The following is a 14,392-nucleotide window of genomic DNA, read 5'->3' as shown; positions in this document are numbered from 1 at the left end:
AGACAAAAATTGCTTCCCTAGTAACTGTAACACTTTTTCCATCAGATATCTCAGAAGAAAAACTATTATCTAAATTTCTTGGAAACATCAGTATTTTTATAACCAATATAAGCTTCTTTGAATAAATAAAAAGGACCTCTTTTCTGCAATTACTAAAATAATCTCACTGTAAATATATAACAACAGCAAAAATTAAAAACATCACAGCAAATTTCAATAAAGGAACAATTCACTTTGACCCCTTGGAGATAATTCTTTGCCTCACTAGAGTGAATAGGCTTCTCATTAGAAAATGAAATCTAAATGAACATTAGAGAATTTATGAATCTGGAAAAGAGATATTGCTCTATAATCCAAGGTGTCAAGAGCTTAAAATGCTACTTTGAAAAAAGCAGTTAACTTGCTTATTTTTCAAATACAAAAATATTTTCTTACTTTTAAGGATAATTTGGTAACCAAACATATTTTCAGGATAATAAAAATATTCTGAACTAATGAATAATCCATTGTTTCCAAGCACAATCTATATAACATAATTCCAGTAAAACAAAAGAATCTGGAAAGTCCCTCATGTTCATTGTAACAGGATGAATTACATGGGAAAACAGTACTATACACTTCAGCCAAAACAATCAAGACAAAGGTAGACTCAACTGTAAGGGAGGTCACTGAATTCAGGATTATCATGGATTTTTGTTGTAATGCAGAAATGAAGCCTTGCTGTACTACCCAAGAAACTAAAATTCATACACACCCAAAAAACAGATGAACAAAAGACTGTTTTTCTTATCCATTTAAATTCAAAGAAAAACTGTTCATGGCTGGTAAAAGAAATTATTGGGACTAGAGACACTGAGAAAACTGTTTATAAAGCTGGCTTACTATGAAAATGCAGGCTTTAAAATACATTAAAGAAAAAGTAAGCTGCAAAGTTTGACAGTGTAAATACTCTGCCACATATGTGCTTTACACAGTCAACCACTCCCATTTACTTTTAAACTCATATAAAGCCTAAGCTATTTCAGTCTCTGAAACCCTTAATAGCAACAACAGCCACTGGGAACAGTTGGGAGTGACTTGAATTTCAATCCTTTCAAAAGCTCTGAACAAAATTTTTTATTTGGAACTCCAAGGAGACTGCTGTCATTAAATACACAAGAATGACCAGTTTGTCACTCTATCTCACTAATAAACTGCTTGTGAATTATTTCTAAATTTCTCAGGCAAAAGTAGCAGAAATACTTTGTTTTTAAATGCTCTACAACTCAAGGTACTGAATATTTATTATCTTCTATGTCCAAAACATGGTGGTAGGCACTGGAGAATGTAATAAATAGAACGTTATTTCTACCCTTCAGGAGTCAGGCATGACCTTCTTGCCATTTAATCAGTGTTCACATTACATCTTACTCAGCTATTCCTTTTCATACAAGGACACACTGCATGCTTCTCATTTTAAATCTCTGAATTTTTTTTTCTTTCTTAAAATGATAATGAAGGTTAATTTGGTATAATTCAATACTGTGGAATCATGGTCCTTTTAAATCTATTAAACAGACATGACCAGGAGAATCTTCTCATGTTACTCTACTCCTCCAGCTGTCCTGCTGTCTATGTCTGCTCCAGTTCCCTCCACACCCTCAGGCGGTCTCTCCTCAGTCTCACCTTCCCTGTGGATGTCTCTGCTTCCCTGTCTACTTTCAGATGGCCTAAAATGTTTTTGGCCAGTGGTTCCCAATCTGTGAACCACACCTGAAGCAGGTAACATAGTTTTAAGTTTTCACAAGTGATCCACAAATTCATCTGTGTAGCAAACTCTGTTTAAAATCTGCTTAAATCATGCATTTAATTTGGATTTTTAAATAAAAGCAGATTCCTGTACACAGATGTAAAAAAATCTTCCTCTTCATTTAAAATGGCAATATAATATTTGTAAAATCTGCAGTTACTAAAATTGCAATTATTAATGTGGTGGGGGAAGGCTTGCCCAAGAAATATTTGATTTTTTCTTAAGGCCCTTATTGAAGGTTAGAAATGAGGGGTCCACCCTGTGAGCTCTTTGAGGGCAGGAGTGAGGACTTCCTTTCTATCCCCAGGGATCAATCAGTTCAGCAAGTATTCAATTAGTAGATGCTAACAAATGAATCTTAAACATTTCTGTTTAAGATATAGGCATTATGACTAGGAGCTGTGTCTCTCCCCACCACCACAGCCCGAAGCCATGCTAATTTATTCTATTCTATTCACTGTCTGTTTTAAGACATATACAAGCTACCTAACAGGTGGTTAGAGATGAATGTGGGAGGTTCAGGCAAGGAATGGGTGTTTCTGATCTTGGTTAATGGGGTGGCTGGTGGGCCATTCACCAAGACAAATTCAGCAGGAGGTGCAAATTGGTGATTCAAGGTGTTGAGCTCAGTTTTGACCTTGTTGAGTTTGAAGAATTTGTGAGACATGCAAGTGTAAAGTAGTTCCAGTGACAAGACAGGAGGAGAAGCCAGACACTAGTAAGTAGAAGAGCAGGGAGAGAGTGAAAGAACAGAGCCCTGAGTCTAGCAGCTAAAACCTGAACGATCTTTGGCTCTTCCCTCTTTCCTCATATCCACACCATTACTGTGGCTTTTAGAATACTGTTCACACGTTCTAATTTTTCTCATTTCTCCTGTTTTCCATTTCAAGCCCACACTAAGCCAAGTCACTGGAATACTTGCCTCACCAGCCTCGCTGTCTCTAGGGTCTCTCTACCTTCTTCCAAAGTCTCTCTAAATATCATCCTTAAAATGCCACTTTTCTGATCAAAACTTTTATTACTCAGTGTCCAAGATCCTGCAAAGCACTATTCTAATCTAACTTTACTTTTATTCTTGTCTCTATTCCCAACTGGTCAATATCAACATGCTCAATCCAACATATGCTGGGGAATGGCCACCTCCACACTCCCTCAGGGGTATTCTCCACCTGAGATGTCCTCCTCATCTTCCAAAGATGAGCCCAAGTTTCAGCACCCCCAGGAAACCTTTCCATTGGAATGGAGTGTTGCCCTCCTGGACAGCCTGTAGTGCTTTCTGTCTGTGCTAATCCCAATGAAAAGATATAAATTCCTAAAAGGCAAAAATCATAAATCATACTCATTATATCTACCCCTTATGACTGCTAGTCATAAGGTAAATCTAGAGGAAAAGTCCAATTTTAAAAATTTTGGAATTACTGAAAGTACTGATGAAACGTAAAGAAAAATTTCTATAAGTATTAAAAACACAGTCCAGAAGTCAATATTTTAACTTGATTTTAATGTTACTCTGGGAATTAAAGGGAATAGACATGAATTTGGATGAGAGAGTAAGAGAGAAAACTTTTTTTGGGGGGGGGGGGCGGGGGCATTCTGACTTAACTAATCTCAGTTTAAGAGAATTGCATCTGCCTGGTTCCTCTGAGAACAAGAGGAATCAGCAGAACAAACAAGACTAGGTGTGTCCTGGTTTCTCTTTGCTGCCATAAATCACAGAATAAGACAGTAATTTTAAACGAAAGTAAACATAATGTTTGTAATCACTCTTTTAAAAAGCTTTAATTACAATTGTATGATCAAAATCACTCACTCGACTAAACACGCCTTTCTTCTAACACTTGATCATCATCTGACTTTCTCAGATAACTACTTACCACACTGCCCTCTCATTTTCTCTAGTCACACCCATTTTGTTGCTAAGAAATAAAATAAATATGGTTTTCCGGAAGTAACTTTACGATGCATATTCTTATTAAAACTCACATGTCAATTGAGGAGAGAAGTAGGAGGAAAAGAGAGAAAACTTATCTTTATTATGTCCTAGGTTCTTTACATGTGCTATTTCACTTTATCTTTATAATAGCCCTTTAAGGTAGTTATTACTATACAAATGGCTAACTGAAGGTCAGCTACATAACTTGCCTAAGTCACACAGCTAAACAGTGGTGGAACCAAGGTTTGCACCAAGTTTGCCTTATTTCAAAGCCAGTGTTATTACCATTCTCCTTCCTTTATTTCCATTTTGGGAACTCACTTAAAAATTCTTCACATACGAAAAAAATTGTGCAGGTTAAAATTTTACAATAAAGCTTTAAAATTAAACAGATTTTTTAATGCTTCCTAGGATTGTTTCCCCAAAGATTACACATTGAAATAATTTTTCCTTCAGAGGATAAGACTTTTATGTTAAAAAATAACCAAATACTTTCAAGATGCAAAGTTCAAAAGGAAAAATTTCAAAATGTAAAGTCCACCTTGACAAACCTATGTTTGCCAAATCTGCTATGTTCAAATTACTACAGATTATCAAAAAAGATGAACTAGCATGAGCCTTTAAGTTCTTTTTAAAATTTTTTATCCATACTGAATAAAAGAAAAAGAGATATCAGATAAATACTTCTACACATGCTGATTGATTTGTTGATCTACAGTCTCTTTTCTAGAGTGTCATTATTGAGCAAAAATTCCTGCCTCAATCCTTAATTACTCATGGAACCCAATGATAGAAGCCTACTGAAAAACTAAGTCTTTAAACTTTAAATTTGAAAATAAATTAGCAAATATAGTCAATAGGCTTATAAATTTGGGAGGGAAAAATAAAAAAGTACATTATGATAAAGGTCAGCAGCCATATACATAAGTCAGTATCCAAATGAATGTTCCTATCTGGTGGCCCACAAGCCTATTAAGCCTCCTTTTTTTCTCTTACTTTCATTCTAATATATAGGGTCTATGAAGCACATAGAAAATAATTTAGGTATAATATTTATTATAGAATACTGACAGGTAAGACTGAAAATGTAAAGTACATTTTGGACAGGCATGCTGTTATTTACAAGTACAAGAGTCAAAGAGTCTATCTTACCAAATTTTATTAAGAAACTACAGTCACTAAGCCCCTTGCTACACAGAGAAAGTAGGAAGGGCATAGGCTTTGAACTGTTCTGGGTTTGTTAGGCAAGTAACATAAATTCTCAAAGCCATAATGTACTCATCTGAAAAATGGGCATGTAAACTCCTTCCTCAATGAACTGATATAAGAATTACATGATATATGTGAAAAGTCTTGCACAAAAGAGATGTCAGTGTGTGCTTGTCTTCTCCTTTCCTAAGCAGCACTTCTAATTTTAATAATGGGGGAGGATGCAATCAAACTCAATCCTACTGAAAAATAGTCATCCTCCAACCGAAGAATTAAAAACCAAAACTAAAACTAAGACCAAAAACAAAAAACAAAAAACAAGCAAACAAAAAACAGTAAAACCTAAACTGTAGAGCAGACATTTAGAAAACCATGTAAAATACCCAGGGGAAAAAGTAACCTGAAATGGAATAACATCCAACTCCAATGAAAAGAAAACTGAACTAAACATCTTTTAATTTGCATGAATTGAAATATCCCAGATATAACTGAAAATTTTGATTTTAAAAAAGAATACTTTCTGAAGTCTGGCCTCTATGCTATTAGTGAAAGAGCACAGTTGAACTCATAAAGCTATCAGCAATAGAATGTTAAGCAATCATTAAAATGAAACAAAAGATGGCTAAGAGCCTCAGACTGTACAAGGGCTACTTTTTCTTTTTTATCGTAACAAAATGTACCTATTAAATTATTCCAAGCTGTCATTCATTAGTAGTAGTTACTGGACCTCTGACAATTTTCTCTGTTGTTGTTTGAAGGATAAGGGAGAAGGGGGAGTACATCAATATTTTGCAAAACTCAATCCTTCTACATCTTTCATTTCCAATCATAACAAGGTACACACTAAATGAATTCTAAGGAACAAAAACAAAACAAAATACGGATATGCCAATACCAATAATGTAAAAAACAAGGAAGATTAGTAAAGCTATATTCATTCTCTGTGATTCTAACAGAATTAATTTAAAAATATAAAATAAGAACAAATACATAAAGTATTTTTAAATGATTTCATGCTTTTTGAATATCCATATGACCAAGCTTTCATCTTAAAGTCAGCAGAATAGTACAAGTCACTTTGCTAACCTGGCACAGTTTAAGATAACTACAATGAAGAAAGTCCAATTTCCTGATTCTCTCAGCCAAAATAAGCAAACTTAAGTTAGTTTGATCTAATACCAAGCTCTAGGGAACTTATCATTTTACAGCTAAAAAACCAGAACAAGAATCCGAATTTAAAGGAAGTTAGAAATCACCCATGACCTCATTTTATGGTCAAGAAAATTAAGGCCCTGAAGTTTAGCAACTTGCCCCAATTCATACAGTAAGCTACTAGCAAGTTTATCTGTCATGTGGAGAATTATGGAAATAGATTGAAATAGTAAAAAATCTTACTCATAGACTCAAACTCTAATATATAGTTAACAGAGTTGTTGGACATCAAAGTTTTAAAAAGGTGCCCTAGCTGGTTTGGCTCAGAGGATAGAATGTCCGCCTGTGGACTGAAGGGTCCTGGGTTTGATTCTAGTCAAGGGCACATACCTCAGTTGCAGGCTTGATCCCCAGCCCTGGTCAGGGTGTGGGGGAGGCAACCAATCATATGTCTCTCTCGTATAGATTTCTCTCTCTCTCTCTGTCTCTCCTCCTACCTTCCATTCTCTCTAAAAAGCAATGGAAAAATATCCCTGGGTGAGGATTAAAACAAACAAATGAAAGAAGGAAGGAAGGAGAGAGAGACAGAGAAACAGAGAAAGAGGGGGAAAGAAAGAAAAGCTTTAAAAAGGTATTTTCTTCTTTTATTAGCTAAAATAATATAGTTTTTTAAATGATCCACCTTGACTCAGATCAAAAGCATAGGTAAAATGAGTTTTGATATTTAAAAATAAGCACATTGCTATTTGCCTAATTTGCACAAGAGGACAAATAATTCCAAATAGAATTTTTCATTGTAAACTATAGTACTCTTAAGAATCAGTTCCAGCGTGGCCGGAGTGGCTCAGTTGGTTGAAGCATCGTCCCTGATCAGGAGCACATACCTGGGTTGCAGGTCCAACCCTGGGTCAGGGCACATACAGAAGGCAACTGTTCAGTGTTCCCCTCTCTCTCTATCCCTTTCCCTCCCTATCTCTCTCTCCCCTAGCATGTCCTCAGGTGAGGACTAAAAAAAAATAAAAAGAATCAGTACCAGTTGCAGAAATTTTTTTCCCCAAATCCTTTTCAAGGATAAAAGACAAATCAAAATGAAAACTTCTAAACCTCTGCATTCATTAGCTATCCAGAGTGTAGTGAGTCAAGTCTTATTGTTTTAGGATATCAAAGAGAGATAATGTTTGGTTTATTACATATCCCTAGATAGAAAAAAATGTTATAAATAACCTTAATCAAGTATCTTCATTTTACTTTTTCCCTCTTAAATTCTATTTAGGATACTGAGATTGGACCTAAAGCAGAGATAGATTTTTAATTTTTATTGAATTTATTGGGGTGACATCCTATATAATAAAAGGCTAATATGCAAATCAACTGAACGGCAGAACGACCAGTTGCTATGATAGGCACTGACCACCAGGGAGTAGATGCTCAATGCAGGAGCTGCCCACTGGTGGCCACTCAGCCAAAAGCCTTCACGGCTGGTGAGTGCAGAGGTGGTGGCAGGAGCCTCTCCTGCCTCCGTGGCAGCGCTAAGGATGTCTGACTGCCAGCTTAGGTCAGACAACCCCTGAGGACTCCCGGACTGCAAGAGGGCACAGGCCAAGCTGAGGGACCTCCCCCCCCCCCAGTGCACAAATTTCGTGCACCGGGCCTCTAGTTGGTTCATAAAATAATATAGATTTCAGGTGTACAATTCTATAATACATTACCTGTTTTTACGTTGTGTGTTTACCACCCCAAGTCAAGTCTCCTTCCATCACCATTTATCACCCCTTTACCCTTTTCTACCGCAGTCCACCCCTTTTCCCTCTGGTAATCACCATGATTTTTGTAAATTAATAGATACATAACAATATTTATGCAAAAAATTCACAAAACAAAATTGCCAGCAGTGTTCATTTTGAAAAACAAAAATGGGTTTTCTCTCTTATATTCTCCCCTTGGAATTCTTTGGTGGAGGTGAGCAGGAATGCCACAGAAGTGGTAAGCAGCCAGTGTTTCTACAGGAAAAGGCAGAGCTGCCACTATTAAGACTGGGACAAAAAAAAACCAAACAAACAAAAAAAAAAACAGACTGGGACAGGCTTAGTCTGCTCCTTCTTTGAGCCCCTCTTTCCAATAATGAAGTCATTTCTCTTCCAAACCCTGTCCAAGCAGCTGGAGCTCTCCAAGTCTTTCTCACAATTGTTTTATAAGCCCAGGAACACTGAAATTTGATTATAAATATTACAATAACCCAGAGGCCCTACACAATGTCCCACCCATTTCCTGCTACCTCTCTGGCCTCACTTCTTACCAGTCTGCCTTCACTTGCTTGGCTCCAGGCACACCAGCCTCCCTGGCAGGGCCACTGCTGCACAGGCTCTTCCATCTGCCTGGGACACTCAGGACCCAGATATCCAATCACCTTCTCACTGAGGCTTTCCTGACCACTCTGTTTTCCATTGCAATTCCCTACCCTTGTATTTCCTATCTCCATTATGGGCTTCAGTTTTCCCCCTGGCACTTATCTCCACGTGATTTACTACACATTTCTACTTCTTGTATGCCTCTGCTCAATAAAAGTCAGCACCAAGAAGGCAGAAATTTTTATCTGTTCTGTCCAATGGTGGTCCCCAGCATCTGTAACAATGCCTGGCACTAAGCAAGAGCTCAAAAAATATTTGTGGAATAAATAAATGATTCCAATTTTGGGGGGAAACCCATCAAATATTTATTAGACATTAAAAATACAAAACTAAACAAATACAAATATTGCAAAAAGCATGGTCTTTGCTTTCAAGAAGCCTGGCTGGAGAAATAGAACTAATACACTGGGAGTAATTAGTTAATTACATAGGCAATATTAGGTATGACTATTAACTAATTAGGTTTATTTGTATATAGATCATGGAATCTGACTTGTTATGCCTAGTGCATATTTAAATACTGAATGAAATGGTATAAACTTGTCATAGGAGTTCAGAGGCAAAAAAATAACTGAAGCTGACATTACCTAACACAAGAAGCATTCAAAAACTTGAGAAGAATTACAATGAGTTACAACAGCACTCTAAAATTCTCTCTCGTATTTTGGGTCCCGGGATATTCAGAAATATGAAGACAAAATTAATGTATTTAAGTAGCTTAAAAGAATCTTTATTAGAGGCAACAGCAGATTACTACTCAAACTGGAAACGTATCCAAACAGGATAACCTCTGGTTTTCATCTGTTCTTATGGGACCTAGAAATGATTTCAATCCTATATAATAAAAGGCTAATATGCAAATCGACCGAACGGCTGAACAACCGGTCGCTATGATGCGCACTGACCACCAGGAGGCAGACGCTCAATGCAGGAGCTGCTCCCTGGTGGTCAGTGTTCTCCCACAGGGGGAGCACCACTCAGTCAGAAGCCGGGCTCATGGCTGAAGAGCACAGTGGCAGTGGTGTAAGCCTCTCCTGCCTCCACGGCAGCACTAAGGATGTCTGACTGTCCGACTGCCAGCAGTCTAACATCCCCCAAGGGCTCCCGGACAGCGAGAGGGTACAGGGAAGGCTGAGGGGACCTACCCGCCCTCCGCCAAGTGCACGAATTTCGTGCACCAGGCCTCTAGTAGAAAATAAATACTGGGTCCTGAGTCATAAAATAGGGAGCACAATATGAAAACAAGTAGGCTGGTTTGAAAGAAATGATACACAGCCCAAGAAAAGAGCTTATATTCTACATAAACTTTCAACTTTAGAATTTGAGAAACAGACCATCTTCATCTGTATTTGTTTTGCTTTGTTAGTATCTCACACAACTTAAGCTTCTTGACTTCTTGATTCCCTTTCAAAATCATACTTAGTAAAAATGCCCATAAATAAAAATGAGTACTTTCATTTATGGGCAGAAAGGATACTATCAAAACAGAACTTTTTAGCAAGGTTGTACTTCACATTGACTACTTTTATACGCACTGAAATGTATAACTAATAGTTATCAAAATTTAAATTCACACAACCTTTGACTCAACAGTCCTACTGAAAGGAATTTATCTCAAGGGGGGGAAAAAGAAACTGGTTAGAAAATCATGATACATCAAAGTAAATCTGTAAGTCTAAGTTCATAAAAAATTTTACTATTTAGTTTTAAGACCAAATCGATACTCCAGACAAGTACATATAATTTACCCTGTATATATCCTTTAAATAGTCCCAGGAGAGACTCAAAAAAGCGGCCACAGCTAAATACGTTATTCCCCTCTTAAAAGATTTACAATACACAAGATAATTTATGGGAGTCTTTGAGATGTTAGGGGGAGTAAAGATGTTTTCCAAATTTTATAGAATAGAAACACTTTTGCAATCATTAAAAACAAGACTTGTTTAAAACTTTCCATAGCCACATGGTAAATGACAGCCACCTTCCTTATAAACCTAAAGGTTCAAAGCTACACTCAATCACCCTCTCTTCATTCCTTCTTTCTCCTTCCCATAGCCAAGATACTGCAGTGCTTCTAACTTTACAATTCATAATAATCAAAAGGAATTTATTAAAGTACTAGAGGAGGCCTGGTGCACGGATTCGTGTACTGGTGGGGTCCCTCGGCCTGGCCTGCACCCTCTCGGAATCCGGGACCCCTCAGGGGATTCAGACTGCCAGTCTCAGCCCAATCCCCGCAGGCCAGGCTGAGGGACCCCACCTGTGCACGAATCCGTACAACAGGGCCTCTAGTATGCATATAAAAATTTTGGTTAATCTTTTCTGGCCTTCTCCCTGACCCCCTTGCCTCTGAGATTCATCAATCTGTTCCAAGTTTCCATGCCTGTGCATTGAGTGTCTGCCCCCTGGTGGTCATTGCACGTCATAGCGAACAGTCGAATGGCCAGGCGGTCGCTTAGGCTTTTATATATGTACTAGAGGCCCGGTGAACAAAAATTTGTGCACTCGGGGGGGGAGGGGGGTTCCCTCAGCCTGGCCTGTGCCCTCTCGCAGTCTGGGACCCCCCTCGGGAGATAACGACCTGCTGGCTTAGGCCTGCTCCCGGGTGGCAGAGGGCAGGCCCAATCCCTAGGTGCAGCCCCTGGTCGGGCTCAGAGCAGGGCCGACTGGGGTGCTGGGGCACCAACCCGTCATGCACAGAGCAGGGCGGATCAGGAGGTTGCGATGCCACCCTCAGTCACGCTCAGAGTAGGGCCGATTGGGGGGTTGGGGCACCGCCCCGTCACACTCAAGGCAGGGTCGATGGGGAGGTTGCGGCGCCACCCCCTGTCACGCACAGAGCAGGGCCCATCAGGGGGGTTGGGGAGCTCCCCCCTGTCACGCACAGAGCAGGGCCCATCAGGGGGTTGAGGAGCTCCTCCCTGTCACTCAGAGAGTAGGGCCGATAGGGGAGTTGGGGCGCCGCCCACTGTCACGCACAGAGCAGGGTGGATCAGGGGGTTGGGACGCCGCCACTGTCACACTCAGGGCAGGGCCGATGGAAGGTTATGGCTCTACCCTGTCACACACAGAGCAGGGCCCGTGGGGGTGGGGGGGCAGGTTGGGGTCCCGCACCCTGTCACACACAGAGCAGGGCCGATCAGGGGGTTGGGGCGCTGCACCCTGTCACACACAGAGCCACAGGGCGATTAGAGGTTGGGGAGCTCCCCCGTATCAGGCACAGAGCAGGGCTGATCAGGAGGTTGGGGCGCCTTCCCCTGTCACAAACAGAGCAGGGCGGATAGGGAGGTTGTGGCCCCGCCCCCTGTCACACACAGAGCCGCAGGGCAATCAGGGGGTTTGGGCGCTGCCCCTGTCACGCTGATCCCGGTGCCAGGAGGCCTCTCGGCTCCGCTGATCCCAGTGCTGGGAGGCATATTACCCTTTTTCTATATAGGGTAGAGGCCTGGTGCACGGGTGGGTGCTGGCTGGTTTGCCCTGAAGGGTGTCCTGGATCAGGGTGGGGGTCCCCACTGGGGTGCCTGGCCAGCCTGGGTGAGGGGATGATGGCTGTTAGCAGCTGGTCACACACCCTTCAGGGTGGGGGTCTCCACTGGGGTGCCTGGCCAGTCTGGGTGAGGAGCTGAGGGCTGTTTTCAGGCTGGGGGTGACTGAAGCTCCCAACCACTCCTTTTTTTCATTTTTTTTTTTAATTCTGGCCAGCTTTAGCTTTGAGGCTTGGCTCCAGCTCTTAGGCCTCCGCTGGTGAAAGTAGGTTTCTGGCCTTTGCTTACAATGTTGCGATCCTGCTGGCTGAAGCCAGGCAGGTTTCTGGGGTTTTGTTTAGCTTCTATGTTTGTTACACAGTTGCTTAGAGTTGCAGCTTAGAGGCCTGCTGTGGCAGACGGGGAACGTTGGAGTCCTCCGTCACTGAAGCAAGCAAGCCTCATGTTAGTTTCAAGCTGCCTGGCTGCCGGCTGCCATCTTGGCTGGCAGTTAATTTGCATATTGCCCTGATTAGCCAATGGGAAGGGTAGCGGTCGTACGCCAATTACCATGTTTCTCTTTTATTAGATAGGACTAGAAGCCTGGTGCACAAAAATTTGTGCACTCGGCGGGGAGGGGGGGTCCCTCAGCCCGGCCTGTGCCCTCTTGCAGTCTGGGACCCCTCGGGAGATAACGACCTGCTGGCTTAGGCCTGCTCCTGGGTGGCAGAGGGCAGGCCCAATCCCTAGGTGCAGCCCCTGGTCGGGCTCAGAGCAGGGCCGATTTGGGAGTTGGGGCACCACCCCTGTCATGCACAGAGCAGGGTGGATTGGGAGGTTGTGATGCCACCCTCAGTCACGCTCAGGGTAGGGCCAACTGGGGGGTTGGGGCACCCCCCCCGTCACACTCAAGGCAGGGTCGATGGGGAGGTTGCAGCGCCACCCCCTGTCACGTACAGAGCAGGGCCCATCAGGGGGGTTGGGGCTCCGTACCCTGTCACGCACTGAGCAGGGTCAATCAGAGGGTTGGGGAGCTCCCCCCTGTCACTCACAGAGTAGGGCCGATAGGGGAGTTGGGGCACTGCCCCGTCACACACAGAGCAGGGCAGATCAGGGGGTTGGGGCGCCGCCACTCTCACACTCAGGCAGGGCCAATGGGGAGGTTATGGCTCTACCTTGTCACATACAGAGCAGGTCCTGTGGGGGTGGGGGGGGGGTTGGGGCGCCGCACGCTGTCACACACAGAGCTGCAGGGCGATTAGGGGGTTTGGGCGCTGCCCCCTGTCACGCTGATCCCGGTGCCAGGAGGCCTCGCACTCCGCTGATCCTGGTGCTGGGAGACATATTACCCTTTTACTATATAGGATAGAGGCCTGGTGCATGGGTGGGGGCCTGCTGGTTTGCCCTGAAGGGTGTCCTGGTTCAGGGTGTGGGTCCCCACTGGGGTGCTTGGCCAGTCTGGGTGAGGGGCTAAGAGCTGTTTTCAGGCTGGCGGGTGACTGAAGCTCCCAACTGCTCCTTTTTTTCTTTTCTTTTTTGATTCTGGGCCTACTTTAGCTCTGACTCCAGCTCTGAGGCCTCTGCTGCTGAAAGCAGGTATCTGGTTTGTTTGTGTTCTATAATCGAAACACTGTATCAACTCCAGCTCTGAGATCCCGGCTCGCTGAAAGCAGGTTTCTGGGGTTTTGTTTAGCTTCTATATTTGTAACTATGTTTCAAACTGCAAGCTCAGAGGCCGGCAAGGCAGGCGGGGAACGTTGGTTTCCTCCGTCACTGAAGCAAGCAAGCCTCATGTTAGTTTCAAGCTGCCTGGCTGCTGGCCGCCATCTTGGCTGGCAGTTAATTTTCATATCGCCCTGATTAGCCAATGGGAAGGGTAGCGGTCGTACGCTAATTACCATGTTTCTCTTTTATTAGATAGGATAGATAGTTCTTGGCTCTGGATGGTGTGGCTTAGTTGGTTGGGGCAACATCCTGTATACTGAAAGGTTGCAGGTTCGATTCCCAGGGAGGGCACATACCTAGGTTGTGCGTTTGGTCCCAGTTGGGGAGCATACGGAAGGCAACCAATCGATGTTCTCTCTCACATCAATGTTTCTCTTTCTCTTTCACTCTCGGGTGAGGGTTGATTGATAAAATTTAATAAATATATATAAAATTCTTGGTTCTTTCTTGCTGATATTCTGAATCCTATCAGTATTTTTAACAAGCAATCCAGGTGATTTCAATGTAGGTCAAATGTTGAGATATTCAAATGCCTCACACATCATCATCAAAGAGTGATTAGCTATTTTATACTTAAGGACAGGTAACTTTAAAAAACAAAAGGAAGTTCAGAAAATCTGAACTTCATAAGAGTATATTAAAAATTTACTTTGCGCCCAGGAAACAAAGAAAAAAGACATACTAAGAAAAGTCAAATCATACCTTAAAAGAA

The 14,392-nt window shown here is 42.0% G+C and overlaps 1 protein-coding gene across 12 annotated transcripts in view; it reads right to left on the bottom strand.

Moving 5' to 3' along the window:
* PDLIM5 (PDZ and LIM domain 5) overlaps positions 1 to 14,392 on the bottom strand; it is a 212,133-nt gene that overhangs the window by 131,997 nt on the left and 65,744 nt on the right. The gene's annotated exons all lie outside the window — the stretch shown is intronic.

The sequence above is a fragment of the Myotis myotis genome, unplaced genomic scaffold (assembly GCF_014108235.1).
Source record: "Myotis myotis isolate mMyoMyo1 unplaced genomic scaffold, mMyoMyo1.p scaffold_m19_p_1, whole genome shotgun sequence".
Taxonomy (NCBI): domain Eukaryota; kingdom Metazoa; phylum Chordata; class Mammalia; order Chiroptera; family Vespertilionidae; genus Myotis; species Myotis myotis.
Note: the sequence above shows the minus strand (reverse complement) of the source record. Positions and strands in the feature narration are given on the sequence as shown.